This window comes from Choloepus didactylus, chromosome 6 (assembly GCF_015220235.1).
Source record: "Choloepus didactylus isolate mChoDid1 chromosome 6, mChoDid1.pri, whole genome shotgun sequence".
NCBI classification, from domain to species: domain Eukaryota; kingdom Metazoa; phylum Chordata; class Mammalia; order Pilosa; family Megalonychidae; genus Choloepus; species Choloepus didactylus.
This window is the reverse complement of record NC_051312.1, coordinates 37854042-37870663: the sequence shown is the minus strand read 5'-3', so window position 1 is coordinate 37870663 and position 16622 is coordinate 37854042. Positions and strand designations below refer to the sequence as shown.

General features: G+C 37.5%; 2 pseudogenes; both read right to left on the bottom strand.

The window, feature by feature from the left end:
• The window catches only part of LOC119536907, a 73945-nt pseudogene extending 73337 nt beyond the window's left edge, over nt 1–608 (bottom strand).
• A 13984-nt stretch (nt 609–14592) lies between these two features.
• Nucleotides 14593–15113, bottom strand: LOC119537803 (annotated as a pseudogene).
• Nucleotides 15114–16622: the final 1509 nt, after the last annotated feature.

Below are 16622 nucleotides of genomic sequence, written 5' to 3'. Positions count from 1 at the left end.
GGTTTCAAAATGGCTTTCTCCCAGGACATTCTTCTCTAGCAAGCTTGCTCTTCTTCAAAACGTCACTCACAGCTGCACTCTGTTCCATCTCTTTGAGTCAGCATGTTTTATATGGCTCCACTGATCAAGGCCCACCCTGAATGGGTGGGGCCATGCCTCAATGGAAATATCCTATCATCTACAGTTGGGTGGGGCGCATCTCCATGCAAACAACCTAATTCAAACATTCCAACTTAATCCCCACTATTCTGTCTGCCCCAGAAGATTGCATCAAAGAATATGGCTTTTTCTGGGGGACATAATACATTTAAACCGGCACAGGGGGCTATAACAGGACTGCACAGGACACTTGAAGCCCCTTTCTTAAGTGAAATTCCTTAGGACCATGTTCCATCCTGTGGGAGAGAGGATGCCTGACACTGTGTGGGGATGAGACAAAGTGGCACAGGACCTGATGAATTAGCACACAGCATTTTGGAACTCGGGCCGCCACATGCCTGTGTTACTGCCCACTCAGCAAAGCCTGCCCGGTGGGTCATTACTTCGTCTCCAGCTGAGACTTTCTGTTGTGCATGGTGGTTGGGAATCTGATGACTCAAAGCAACCATTGTAGGTAGCAGCTGGCTGCCTCTGGATTTCTCTCTTCTCCTAATGTTCCATTAACCTCCCACAGCTGGCCTCCCTGTGCCTGATCAGCAGTTCAGCTCATCTCTCCCTGATCCCTCCCCTTCTTGCAGGAGGTTCATCATTAGTAAATCCTCGCTCTGCTCCCCACTTCCTATCAGTGTTCTCTATTAGTATATGCTGTGCCAGAGGCAATTCTTCCTGCTGTTTTCTCAGCACCAGCTTTGTTGGGTTTAGCACTGTCAGACCCTAAGGCAATGTATATCCAGACCCATTAGACACTGAGTTGGAAACAATCTTAGGATATCTACTTGTGTATGAACACGAGTTCTCGGAGAGATGAACCCACATTCCCTACTGCGGCTTGCTATCATGCTCTTGATCAGGCTCCAATATTTGTAAATTCATTCCCCTCCCATGACTATGGCTCAAATAAATTAGTATAACAAAAATTGTATTAATGATGGTTTGCAAAATTATAATAATAATGACATTATTATAATAGAAATAGTAAATTTCATGGATAGAGTGTTGATTGTGCTGGATCTGTGCCAAATACTGCATACTCCAATTAAATTCTTAAAACCTCTCTGGGAATTAGGTAATATGGTCATCCAATCAGTATGGAAAAAGCTTGTACTCACTAAAGGAAAAGTTTGTACTCAGTAAGGAAAAACCTTGTACTTGGTCCTGACTTCCCTACACTCTAATAAAGTTTGAGATTTTAACCATTTTATCTAATAATAAAACACCCATCAGTTATGTTGCTTGGTATTTTACCTGTATCAAATTTTCAAAACCAAATATAATTTAGTATTCAAATGATTAGCAAAGTTGATATGGATTAATATTAAATGTAGAGAGCATTAGCTTTGTATGAACTTAAAAATAAGACATGGAAAGGAAATACTGTAAGTATGGCCCTGCAGATAACCAAGGATACCTCTTCTCTCTCTTCTACTTTTAAGGTGCATGTGGGTGAGAACGTTTAAGCAGCACTGATGTGGGTGATGAGGACCTGACAGAGTTTTTAAGACCAAGAAATGGCATCACTGTATCCATGTCCTAAGAAGGTCCTTGGGTGGTTAGATTCTTATCTATGACTCCAGTTTAAACTGTGCTGCATCTCCTCTTACTCTATGCCCCAGCCAAATTCTGCTTCCAGGTGCCTTTCAATCTTTGATCAGCCATGTTCATTCTACCAACAATTATCTGAACTGGAAGGCTCTTCTTAACCATTTTCCTCTAAGTAACACATAATCATCTTTCAGAGCTCAGTTCAAGTGCTACTTCCTCAGGATCTTTATCCTATGACCTAGATTAGGTCCAACTCTATTATCCCTACATGTCTCTCCTTAGCACATATCACAGCCTTGATTTTAAATTTGTTTTATGACTATTTGATCAATGTTTATTTTCCTCAATGTATTATGCAAAAAGTCTGGAACTATGCACACTTAATTATCCCTCGTGCTTAGCACAGTGTATTAGTCAGCATTCTCCAGAGAAATGGAACCAATGAGATATATTTTTATATGTAGGCATATATATGTAAATATTGAGAGATTTATTATAGGAATTGGCTTACATGACTGTGGGGATTGGCAAGTCCAAATTCCACTAGACAGATCTCAAATTAGAAATTGATGAAGGTTGGTGTTGAATTCCCTAGGAGAAACTGTCTGGCTGTGAGATAGAAATCTTCATTCTGGCTTCTAAAATCCTCTGTTCTGGCTTTATGATCTTCAAGTGATTGCAGAAGAAGACTCCCGTCATTGCTGAGAACAATCTTCTTTGTTGATCATGGGTGCAATCAACTGACCATACACGCAAATTCATCTATGAAACATTATCACATAACAATCAGGTCAGAGCTTGCTTAACCAAACAACTGAAAACCATAACCCAGGCAAGGTGACACATGAATTAACCATCACACACAGTACTTGGCTTATTGTGGATACTCAATAGTTATTGTAAGAGAATGGAAAGAAAGGAAAAAGAAGGATGGAAGTAAAGAAGCACAGCAAATGTTTATAATATCTGCCCCTATCCACTTTGCATACCTAGGAATTCAGTGCAGATAGCTCCCATCCAGGCTGATGGCTGTTTTCCCCACATCTCTCTGTATTAGGTATTCTTTGGACATGATTGAGGGCATGGCCTGCACACTGGACAATTCAGAGGGACCAGATAGTTAAAGCCCCAGAAGGGACCCTCAGCGAATGAAAAATAAATTCAAATTTGTGAATAAATAACCCGGTTTCACTGCCCTTCAGTGGCCCAAACTCTTAAGTGGTGTTTCATACAGTTTCTCAGAGGGAATTTAGCCTGATAATCCACAGTAACAACAGGCTGATATAACTCATAAACAATTTTACTGAAGGAAGGCAAAATCTGTCATCAGCACATCATTTCCACTGTGCTTTAAATAAATTCCTATTTATGAATGAGAAACATTTTCCTGTCCCAAGATAATTGGTTATAGCCAAGACATGAGATGAATTAACCATTTTGTTTTCCTTTCTATTTAAAAGGTTCTCCATTTTAAGTATTTTTTCTTTCCCCTAGACCAAGAGATTTAACTCAACCTCAAAGAAAGGAATGAGAACCAAACACCTGCAATTTACAGTTAACTGTGCTGTCAACTAGTGGTATAATCTTATGAACCACTTCAATTCCTCTGTGCCTTGCTCCAGAAAAGGCTGGATCAATTCAACAGTATTTAAAGTAGGCTTTGTAGAGCACCTTCTGGGGCCTCCTAGGACTGGGGAAACGGGTAAGGGAACAGACTCTCTCACCCTACTTCATTGAAAGCAACTCTGATGATTTATTTTCCATGTTGGGTTTTGGAATAAGTTTTAATTCAAAGAAAACTTTCTGCTGAAGAAATATTCATAACAGCTTAGAAGATCTTTTCGGTCCTTTCCAACTCTAAAATACTTTCTGATTCTATAAACAAACAAATAAACCAAGGCAAGCAACCCCTAAGAAGAATTTGAAGCAAAACATGACATTTTCATTAAATGAAAACAGAAAGAACTATTTAAAAATTAAATGTAGGAATATATTAAATTTTAGAGATATTATACCCACATCTGACAAATGTGTACTTTTGGGTCAGATTAGTCTTACAGTCCTTTCCTGGCTGACTGCAAATAGGTCTACTGAGCTTCCTAAAGAGCACAGCAAAGGTATGCCTTTAAAAAGGTAGCTTAGAAGATGCCCCTCCTGCCTTTCCACCCAGTGCTCTGATCAAAATGTCATAGGAGTACACACACAGAGATGATTTCTCTCCCCTTCTAAGTGCATTAGCCCTCAATCTGTGGGCTGCCATAGAGGCTATGAAAGGGGGGAAATACATTAAAAATATTTCTTCCCTTAAGTTCCATTTGTAGTTCATCCAGGCTAAAAGGGAAATAAAAAAATGCTTCTCTCCAGGGTTCACAATTTTCAAGAGATCAAGCAGTGCACAAAGTAGCAGTGGAGTCAAGGAGGAGGTGCCTTCTCTGGGACCCTCAATTCTAGCAGGCCACTCTGTCATCTATTAAAGAAGCAGGAAGAGGTGAAAGGTATGAGAAGAGGAAATGTCAGAGTCTGTAGGAGTTCCTTGCTAACTTGGTAGCTCCAATTTGGTTTAAGAGGGGTCTCTAGATATGTGTAGCAATTATGTGGAAATAGAAGTATTTCTAGATATTTATGAACTCATTTAAACACTTTGTCATTTTTATGACTTGGGGGGATGAAGGACTATGTTTTGTTTGTACTGGGGTTTGCAGTCATCGTCCCTTACATCAGGCTTCAATTCACACCTGCAGATAGACATTGTTGTGAGTCTCTTTGGCTCCTTCAGAGGTAGATGGAAGCCTTCATTCCAATGGAGAGAAATCTACCTATTTGCAAGTAAACAATTCTTTTCCAGAAAATTCTATGAAATATTGATTCTTTAAAGCTTAGCGTATTGTCCCTCCTCTGTATAAAGAAAATGAGAAACCACATAAAATGATTAATTAAAAGTATTTTGAATCCTGGCTCTATCTCTTGCTAGGTAGGTGACTGTGGACTAATTATTTCATCAGTATGTCTGTTTTCCTTATTTGTAAAATATATATAATGAAACTTACATCATAGGGTTGTACACTTGTAAAGAGCTTAAAAATTAAATAGTATATTTATTTTTATTAGTAACAGAATTAAAAATACTCTATGCAATAGTGTGAAATTAAACTCTGGAAAATAATTGCAAGACACCAATATTGTTTGAGTATCTCTTAGTTACACATTGATGCCTTTCTTTTGTAGTAACTTATTTAAATTGTTATCCAGTCCTTATTATCATCATAATCATAGTTTCTACCATTGCCAGCCTGTAATTATAAATATTATAAAACATTTAAATGCCAAGTTGAACTTTTTAAATAATTTGGAACCACTGAAAGTATTTGAGCATGGAATTAATTAATTCCTTGAACAAATGTTCTTGAGTGCTTACCACAATGTGAGCAATGTTCTAGAAACTGATGATGATGTGGTGCAATAGACATGTAGTTTACATTTCCATGGTAGTAGAACGAGGAGAGGTGTTCTATAAGAATGATAATCTGACAGCAGAATTCAGGATTAAATAGAGAGTGAAAAGGAAATCCAAGCAGAACTGGTTAAAGACTATTACACTAGTCTAGGTAAAGGTAATCATTTTCTCTACTGCAGTCAGAGCAATGAAAGGGTCAAAGAGGAGATGCATGGATACAGATATGGTTGGTTGGGTGGATGAATGTGTGGGTGGATGGATAGATGGATGGATAAATGCTGGAATTGTGATGATAAAGTCACAGGATCTTAAATGAGATTGGATGTGAGATGTAAGGAAGAGGGAGTAATCAAAAGTGGTTCCAAGTTGTTGCTGTTTTAAAACTTGGTAACCTGAAAAAGTGGTGCCATTATCAGAAATAGAATAGGTGACAGGAAGGAAAGGAGAACATTTATTTGGTGAGAAATGAGTTCTGTTTGAAGTGTTGACAAGGAGTCTTGGAACATATGTCTCCTGAGCAGCCATAAATGGGAGACTGTGGCTCAGGAGGATTTTCATATTTGAGTGTAATTGGCAACAGGATGATTCTGAGGTTGACAAAATTATGAAAGGGGTAGAGTTGAAAAAAAGAGGAAAGAGAAAAGGTATTTAATAAAACTTATTTTATATAATTCATCACCCTCATACAATGAAGGAGGTAGATGAGCTTACCCATAAGAATCTTAGATAAATCAGCATATGGGAAACTTCTGCATTGAAATCTGCTTAAAATTTCAAATGCAAGTTTTTTGTTGTTTTACCAAGGGGAAAATATGTCTAGTCCATGTTAAGAATTAGAAATTCATCTGAATATACAATGGAGAAACCAGAGCTATTTACTCAAAGTAGTTCAATGATTAGAAAATGATTTTATATTCTCTGTGGAAATGTCTTTCCATTCTTTAAAGAAAACAAAGGAACTGATGTAGTTTCTCTCAGGAAATACTAAATGGGGCCTGGATTTATCAAACAACAAGAGTCAGTGCCTCACCTTGAGAGGGCTGGGTATTGAATTCCGTAATTGCTTGTTAATAAACATTATTCACATATTCCATTTTAAATGAAGTCACCAGATACGCTATTATGCTTTTGTAAAGGAAAAGAATAAAAAGAACAACACAAAGCCCATGCATTGTTAAAATATCAAATACAGGACTACAACACAATACTATTTAGATATCAGATATTTATTGAAAACAAAATGTAGTGTTACAATTCATGGGTAACTAAAGAATTTGAGACGTGATTGCTGACTGCATGGATCTTTCAGTCTGGTTTGGAATATATATACATATATATATATATATACACATTAAAAATTGCCATCCTGCATTTGTAAAGAGGTAGAGGACACATCATACTTTAATGATCAGGGAAGACTTTATAGAAGAGTAATACTTTAACTTATATTTGACAGGTGTGATTTGTGTAAGCTTGTGAAGAAGAAAAATAAAAAGAATCCTTGCTTTCTTGCTTATTGAGTTTACTTAAGTAAGAGTGTGCGGGCAAAATTTGTGAGATGGGTTTAGGTGATTCCATTAACTGGTTTCGATATTTGATATATGGTAAAGTTAAAAGTCTTAGACACCTGGCTAAGGTCAATAAACTTTTATCATACATGCATTCTAGAGCCATTGAAGGTTTCTGAGCAAAAAGAAAGTGGAATCTGAGGAAGAATAATCTGAAAAAAAATGCAGAGGAAGAATGAATGAAGTCATAAGAAGCAGATGGCAAGTTTCTTTCAGAAGGATAGACTTGAGACAAGATACAGAACAGTGTTGTAATATTTCAGATTCAAATTGTGACTGGAAATATTTATACCAGGTGTGGAACCTTATACAAGCCAATGTTAGATGGGGGTATTCAAGAGCCATTGCTGAGGTTTAGGCTGTAGTTACTCCTCCAGGGCAGTTGGTAGAAAGCCAGGAACTGCATGGACCATACACCACAGAGGAAACTGAGATTGGACAAACTCCATACAACACCCATGAATGTGTGGAACAGCTGAGATCAGCGAAATCTGTAAGTTCTCACAGCCAGGAGGCCTGTGCCCCTCCATGCCAGGCACAATCCTGAGGGAGGAGGGGCTGTCCCTGCTGGGAACTAGGAGGGAGAACCAAAGTGGCAACCATAGACAAACTGAGAGCAGACACCAGAAAATCTGGGAGCAGTCAGCCCAGCAGAGAGGAGATAGGGCTAGGCTAGCAAAACAGCAAAAAAAAAAAAAAATTATATATATATATATATATATATATATACACACACACACACACACACACACACACACACACTATATACACACACACACACACACACACACACACACACACACATATATATAACAAAATAAAAAAAAAACAAAAAAAATGAGACTTCTTGGAGTCAGGTGAACATAATATGGAGAAGGGCAAGGCTGAAACAGAATCAGACACATATATAAATCCAGGGAGGGAGAGCCCTTGTCTGAAAAGCCAGCTTCTCTGCTTTCTTGATCGCTCCTTAATCACCCTCAACTCCTGGTCTTTTAGCATTTAAATAGCCCCTTAGATCTGCAAAGACAGTAAATAGTCCATACTGGGCCCTTCCTTTTTTTTTTTAATTTTTTTTTCTTTTTCTAAAACAATTACACTAAGAACCCACTACAGAAAGCCTCAAAGACTTGCAATTTGGGCTCAGGCAAGATAAGATAGCTCTGAGAGACAAAGCAATAAGTCTACTCGCACAGAAAATTTGCTAAATACCATAATTTCCTAGCCTTTTTGGGAACTCAGATCTCAGGGTTTGGAATTCATTAAGTAGCTTCAGTCAGCCATGTCCTGGACTGGGTTAAGCTCACCTGGAGGACTAAAGGTTCCCCACCTCCTTACACTGGGGCAGGGGGGTGAGGGGTGGGGACTGCAGGCTGGCAAGCACCACCTGCTGGACAGCATAGAAGAAGCACAGAGTCTAAAGGCCTCACAGGAGGGTCTCATTTTCAAGGAAACTCTATACCCTCCTCCTGAGACCTGGGCCTCTCTGGATTAGGAAAACCTGATGAGGGTTGACAATATCTGAGGAGATCACCACACAAAAAGGCAGGGCAAGAAAGAGAAAAGCAAGATGTGAAAAACTCTGATGAACTAAACAGAATCTAAGTAAAAGTCTAGAATAAGCTGAACTAAAGATCAAAGTTTAGAGAACAAAGCCAACCAACAAGAAAATCCTAGGTAAAAGAGTGAAAACAAGATCCTGAATAAACTAATCAAGAAAATCAGATGCCTAGACAGCTTAAGACAATGAGCCATACTAGAAAACACAAAAATATGTATCAGCCAAAGGAACAAGCTAATAGTTCAACTGAGATACAGGAGTTGAAGCAATTATTGCTAAATCAATTCAATGAGCTGAAGGAAGAACTAATTGGAGATGTTCAAACAAATCTAAATCAATTCAAAAACCAAATCAATGAACTGAGGGAAAACATAGCAAAAGAGATGAAGGATATAAGGACACTGGATGACCATAAAGAAGAATTCATAAACTTGAAAAAACAAACGACAGAACTTATGGGTATGAAGGGCATAATGGAGGAGATGAAAAAGACAATGGAGGGATACAACAGTAGATCTGAACAGGCAGAAGAAAGGATCAGTGAAATGGAAGGCCAGGCATCTGAATTCACACACATGAAAGAACAGATGGTGAAAAGAATGGAAAACTATGAGCAGAGTCTTAGGGAGCTGAGTGATAACACAAAATGCACAAACATACATGTTATGGGTGTTCCAGATGGAGAAGAGAGGGGGAAAGAGGCAGAAAGAATAATAGAAAAAATAATCACTGAAAATTTCCCAACACTTATGAAAGACAGAAAATTAGAGATTTAAGAAGTACAGTGCACCCCAAACAGAATAGACCCCAACAGACATACTCCAAGACACTTACTGATCAGATTGTCCAATGTCAAATACAAACAGAGAATTCTGAAAGCAGCAAGAGAAAAGGAATCCATCACATATATGGGAAGCTCAATAAGACTATTTACAGATTTCTCCACAGAAACCATGGAGGTGAGAAGACAGTGGTATAATATATTTAACATATTGAAAGAGAAGAACTGTCAACCAAGAATTCTATACCCAGCAAAACTGTCCTTCAAAAATGAGGGAGAGATGAAAATATTTTCAGAAAAACAGACACTGAGAGAGTTTGTAAATACAAGACTGGAGCTACAGGAAATACTAAAGGGAGTGCTACAGGCTGATAGGAAATGACAAGAGAAAGAGGTTTGGAGAAGAATGTAGAAATGAAGATTATCAGGAAGGGTAAAAAGAGAGAGGAAAAAATAAGACATGACAAAATGATAGAAGAAAGTACTGCCCTTACAGTAATAACACTAAATGTTAATGGATTAAACCCCCAATAAAAAGACACAGACTGGCAGAACGGATTAAAAAACAGGACCCATCTATATGCTGTCTCCAAGAAACTCACCTTTGACACAGGGACAAAAATAGGCTGAAAGTGAAAGGTTGGAAAAAGACATTTCATGCAAATAGCAACCAGAAAAAAGTGGAAGTAGCTATATTAGCATCAGACAAAGTACATTTCAAAAGTAAAACAATTAAAAGAGACAAAGAAGGACACTATATATTAATAAAAGGGCCAATTCATCAAGAAAACATAACAATCATAAACATTTATGCACTAAACCAGAGTGCCCCAAAATTCATGAGGCAGACACTGAGAACACTGAAAGGAGAAGTCAATAACTCCACAATAATAGGTGGACACTTCAATACATCGCTTTCTTCAATGGATAGAACATCTAGACAGACAATCAACAAGGAATTGGAGATGTTGAATCGTATGATAAATGAACTAGACTTGACAGACATTTATAGAACACTACACCCCACAGCAACAGGGTAAACATTCTTCTCAAGTGCTCACGGAACATTTTTGAGGATAGACCACATGCTGAGTCACAAAGCAAGCCTCAACAAATTCTAAAATATTGACATTATAAAAAACACTATCTCAGATCATAATGGAATGAAGTTGGAAATAAATAACAGGCAGATGATTGAAAAATTCACAAACATATGGAGACTAAATAACAAACTCTTAGAAAACAAGTGGGTAAAGGAAGAAATTACAAGATAAATTAGTAAATACTTTGAGGCAAATGACAATGAAAACACAACGTATCAAAACTTATGGGATGCAGCAAAGGTGGTGCTGAGAAGGAAATTTATTGCCTTAAATGCCTATATTAAAAGAGAAGAGACAGCAAAAATTGAGGAATTAACTGTCCACCTGGAAGAACTAGAGACAAAACAGCAAATAAATTCCAAAGCAAACAGAAGGAAAGAAATAACAAGATCAGAGCAGAAATAAATGAAACTGAAAACAGGAAAACAATAGAATCAATAAAACCAGAAGCTGGTTCTTCAAGAAAATCAACAAAATTGATGGACCCCTAGCTAAGCTAACAAAAAAAAAAAAAAGGGAACAGATGCAAATAAATGTAATCAGAAATGGGAAAGGAAACATAACTACTGACCCTGCAGAAATAAAGGAGATAATGAGAAGAGACTATGGGTAACTATATGCTAATAAACTGGACAAGTTACATGAAATGGAGAACTTCCTAGAAAAGCATAAACAACCAACATTGACCTGAGAAGAAATAGAGGACCTCAACATACCAACCACAAGCAAAGAGATTGAGTCAGTCATTAAAAAGCTTCCAAAAAAGAAAAGCCCAGGAACAGATGGCTTCATATGTGAATTCTACTAAACATTCAAGAAAGAATGAATACCAATCCTTCTCAAATCTTCAAAAAAATTGAAGAGGAGGGAAAAGTACCCAACTCATTCTATGAAGCCAACATCACCCTAATACCAAAATCAGACAAAGGTATTACAAAAAAAGAAAATTATAGACCAATCTCTTTAATGAATATAGATGCAAAAATCTTCAACAAAATACTCACAAATCGAATCCAGCAGCACATTAAAAGAATTATACACCACAACCAAGTGGAGTTTATTCCAGCTATGCAAGGCTGGTTCAACATAAGAAAATCAAATAATGTAATACACCACATGAATAAATCAAAGCAAAAGAACCAGATGATCATCTCGATCGATGCAGAAAAAGCACTTGACAAAATTCAACATCCTTTCTAGATGAAAACACTTCAAAGGGTATGATTAGAAGGGAATTTTCTCAATATGATAAAGACAATATATATGAAAAACCCACAGCTAACATCATACTCAATGGAGAGAGACTGAAAGCTTTCCCTCTAAGATCAGGAACAAGACAGTGATGCCCACTGTCACCACTGTTATTCAGCATTGTGCTGGAAGCTCTAGCTACAGCAATCAGGCAAGAAAAGTAAATAAATTCATCCAAATTGGAGAGAAAGAAGTAAAACTTTCACTATTTGCAGATGACATGATTCTACATGTAGAAAATCCAGAAAAATCTACAGCAAAGCTATTAGAGCTAATCAATGAATACAGCAAAGTGGCAGGCTACAAGATCAATACACAAAAATCTGTAGTGTTCTTACACACCAGTAATGTGCAACAAGAGCAAGAAATAAAATAAAAGTCCATTTACAGTAGCAACCCAAAGAATCAAGTATTTAGGGATAAACTTAATGAAGGCCACAAAAGATCTATACAAAGAAAATTACAAGAAACTGCTAAAAGAAATCAAACAGGACCATAAAAAATGGAAGAACATACTGTGTTCACAGATTGGAAGACTAAATATAATTAAGATGTCAGCTCTACCTAAACTGATTTATAGATTCAATGCAATACCAATTAAAATTCCAACAACTTTGCAGAAATAGAAAAACTAATAACCAAATTTATTTGGAAGGGCAAGGTGCCCTGATAGCCAAAATTATCTTGAGAAAGAAGAACGAAGTGGGAGGTCTCACACTACCTGACTTTGAAGCATATTACAAAACTACAGTGCTCAAAACAGCATGGTACTGGCGTAAGGACAGAGATACTGACCAATAGAATCGAGTTGAACGTTCCGAAATAGACTCTCACATCTACGGACAACTGAACTTTGGTAAGGCAGTCAAGCCAAATCAATTGGGACAGAGCAGCCTCTTCAGTAAATGCTGTTTGGAGAACTGTCTATCCATTTCCAAAAGAATGAAAGAGGACTCCTACCTCACACCTTATACAACAATTAACTCTAATTGAATCCAAGACCTAAACATAAGTGCTAAGACCATAAGACTCTTAGAAGAAAATGTAGGGCACTATCTTAAAGATCTTGTGATAGGCAGTGGTTACCTAGACCTTACACCCAAAGTGCAAGCAACCAAAGAACAAATAGACAAATGGGATCTCCTCAAAATCAAACACTTTTGTACATCAAAGGACTTTGTTAGAATAGTAAAAAGGCAGCCTACACAATGGGAGACAATATTTGGAAACCACATATCAGATAAAGGTTTAATATCCCAAATATATAAAACAATCCTGCAACTCAACAACAGAAAGACAAACAACCAAATTAAAAAATGGGCAAAAGACATGGACAGGCACTTTTCTGAAGAGGAAATACATATGGCTCAAAAACATGAAAAAATGCATAACTTTACTGGCTATTAGGGGAATGCAAATCAAAACCACAATGAGATACCATCTCACACCTATCAGACTAGCCATTATACAAAAAACAGAAAATGAAAAGTGCTGGAGAGGATGTGGAGAAAGAGGCACACTCATTCATTGCTGGTGGGAATGTAGAATAGTGCAACCATGCTGGAAGGCAGTGTGGAGGTTCCTCAGGAAGCTAAGTATAGATTTGCCATAAGACCCAGCTATTCCATTGCCAGGTATATACTGAAAGGAACTGAAAGCTAAGACACAAATGGACATTTGTAAACCAATGTTAATTGCAGCATTATTCATGATTGCCAAGAGACGGAAGCAGCCCAAATGTCCATCAATGGACAAGTGGATAAACAAACTGCAGTAAATACACATGATGGAATATTATGCAGCTGTAAGACAGAACAAGACATGGAACATATAATAACACGGATGAACCCTGAGGACACTATGTTGAGTGAAGTCTTTTTTTTTTTTTAATAAATGCAGTTCATTATTTATTTAGATGTTTAAGCTCTCACACTAGGTTTTTACAAGCCGGTGAACACTGACAAATTATTTCTCCCACAGAACTATAATCACACATTCCCAGACATTATAAATATATGGTTGAACTAACATTAATACACATCACCATTTTATCAATTACATAATAAAACAAATTATCAAATATCCAAATATTAAGTTACATAGCTGAAAAGACATACAAAATATTAGATGTCTGCTGAATCATTAGCAGAAACCTACTTTCTTTTTTGCATGAGAGGTTGGGAAGAGAAGGAAAAAAAAAATCACACTTTGAACAAAAATAATGGTTGGTAAACAACTTCCAATAGATATGGGAAAAAATTACAAAAATTTCAGAAATTTTGATTAAGTATTATTGTAGCTACCCTAACAAAGTATCTGTACCTTTTAAAAAAATATTTACCAAATTAAAGAGCATATTCTGCATGTTCTGCACAAGACAAAAGCAACATTTTACTAAAATATTTAATAGCCCCCTCCCATTCATCTGTTAGGCCCTCCCAGTTAAGTTGCACCCCAAAGTGCAAACATTAAATTAACTGTAAGGCTTTTTTGTCTAGAGACATGAAAGGCATGTGCTTCTGTACAATGTAGATTTTCAAAATGGAGGTTTTCTCTAATGTCACAAAATGAGATTTATAAATAAGACATTAAAAGCCAACAAAATTCCATGGCTGAGCAAACCTCATGTATACTGGTACAAATGTGGGAGATGTAAACAAAGTGAACAGGCAAATAACTACAGAGACCCTAGTTTCAATGTTTGAAATGACTGAAAGAATAAACCACATAAAGTCTCGAATGTTCATAGTTCGTGAGACTTAAAGTTCTGTATGATACTAAAAATATAATACCAGTTTTGTGCTGGGTATTTTAGCACCTAATCTCCTTAAATTTTTTATGTATTGATAAGATTCTGGCATGGGAAGAGATTTAAGGAAGACAACTCAATACTGCATGATTTCAGGAAAGGTCAATTGTTACAAATGATAAGCCCATTTGAAAAGCTGACCAGTAAGAATCTTTTGCTAAGTGTCCAAATAGGCTGATTGTAACCCAAACACAGAGGTTGCAATTCTGTCAAACTCATAGCATGGTAAAGCTGCTTTACAATATTCCTATGGAAGCTTCATTAGACTTATTCACCAACACATATATATGACAAATATGTATGACAAATTAGATCCTTCCTCTCTCAAGTTCCAATTCCAAGGCAATAGCATCAGGTACCCAGTTTATTGAGTACAACAGTTGTTTCTGTGACCATTGGAGTCTTTGAAACGCAGCCTCATTTTAGGACGGCACTTCTCCAAATACAAAAGGTGCCTGCTGTTAAAAGCTCCACACCACTTTTGTCTTATGAACTATATTACATCTTCATATTTCATTCCGTCTTCAATCAATGCTAGGGCAACAGCACTGGAGCTCTCCCAAGACTCGCAACACAATGAACAGCAATGCAGCAACCAGGTTTTTCACAAAAGTTAATTTTTATAAGACTTAACCAATCATTGACAATCTGGTTGGATGGTGGTGCACCATCATCAAAAGGCCAATCAAGAACATGGATGCCTTCTTTCTCCAAAAGAGCAGTATCATAAGTCACTTCCCATACTCTTACTATTGTGGTAACTCCATACTTCTTAAGTTCCTCTATAAATTTGCTTAAGGTTGCATTGGTCGGATTGTGTGTGATAAGAAATCTCATGTTCTTGTATGTGACTTCCACAGGAGCTGGGTGGTTCATTTGAGCCATGTTAATTTAGTTAAAAAACACTCAAAAGGTTATGAAGGAATTTAAAAAATTGAATACAGAAATGATGTAGAGAAACTGAAGTCTACTTCAATATACTCCACTTGAAATCCTCAGTGCTTTGAGTATGAAGTTGGGAGTAATGGAATGAAATGAACCTCCTAACAAGAAGCAGCAATTCTTCAATCTAGACTACTGAGGCAATATAAAGAAGTGCACTGAGGTTTACCCCATCCAGGTCAGAACTCTTGTAAAATGCTCTGTGGATTTCAATTCAACACTTCTGTGTTCAGGTTAACCACTCTTATGGGGGTTTCTTGGTGGAGTAGTAACAAGTTTCTGCAGTTCACTTGTCTGCATAGAGGTCATTCTGTGCCTGGCCGTAATCTCCACTGCCCTTCAGAAACTCCATAAATGTGTGACCAGGAACACCACAGAAGCTTGAGAATGATCTAGTTTTCCGGTTTTCAACTGATTTACTGCAATCAAACAAAATTCTCATTAGATGAGCAACAGGAAGCATAGAAAGTACTGCCTTGGAATCTGGACCCAGAGAAGGTCGATGGTTCCAACTACAGTGCAAATAACAACTCAACTCTTGGAATGGTAGAGGCTTCCACTGACAGAAGATAAACTTCAGAATTCTGGCTCTGACTGGCTACTGTTGAGGAAAATATTTACTCATTGAAGATTGTTGCCTAATCCTACAGCTTTTCCTGAGGCGGCTGTGAAACAGCTGTTGGCGGTGGCAGTGGCCACAGGGCAGGGTGTGGCAGTGGTCACTGCAAGGTGGCTCCGGAGCAAGAGTCGGCGGTGGCACCAGGCTCTACCATGTGGTGAGTGGCTCCGAGAAGAGCGCGTCGCTGATCCGGCCCACAGCAGAGGGAGCCAATATGCCCGCCAAGGCCATGGATGAAACTTGAGGACATTACATTGAGTGAAGTTAGCCAGAAACAAAAGGACAAATACTATATGGTCTCACTAATATGAAATAACACTAATGAGCAAACTTTGAGAGTTAAAAGCTGATAACACAGGCTACTAGGAGACAAAAAGAGGGTAGAGATCAGGCATTTGATGCTGAACGACTAGAGAAATGTTCAGCAGGATTGATTGTATAGATCCAGAAATAGGTAGCATAATACTGTGTAAGGGTAGCACAATACTTTAAGTACATGGAACAAAGATGTCTGTGAGTAAAGCTGAAAGAGATGGGATAGGGGAATGTACGACACCAGAGGTAAAGATAGATGATGAAGACTGGGACTGCATAACTTGGCAAAAACTAGAATGGCCAATGATGGTTGCTAAATGTACAAATATAAAAATGTTCTCACATGTGGGAGAATAAAGGAATGTCAACCATGCAGAGTGCTGAAAAAGGGATGGTATTTGGAAAAAAAAAAAACATAATCAAAGCAAACTGGAGTCTATGGTCAACAATAACATTCTAATATGCTTCCATTAAATGTAGCAAAGGCTGTATACCAAAGTTAAATGTATACAAGAGGG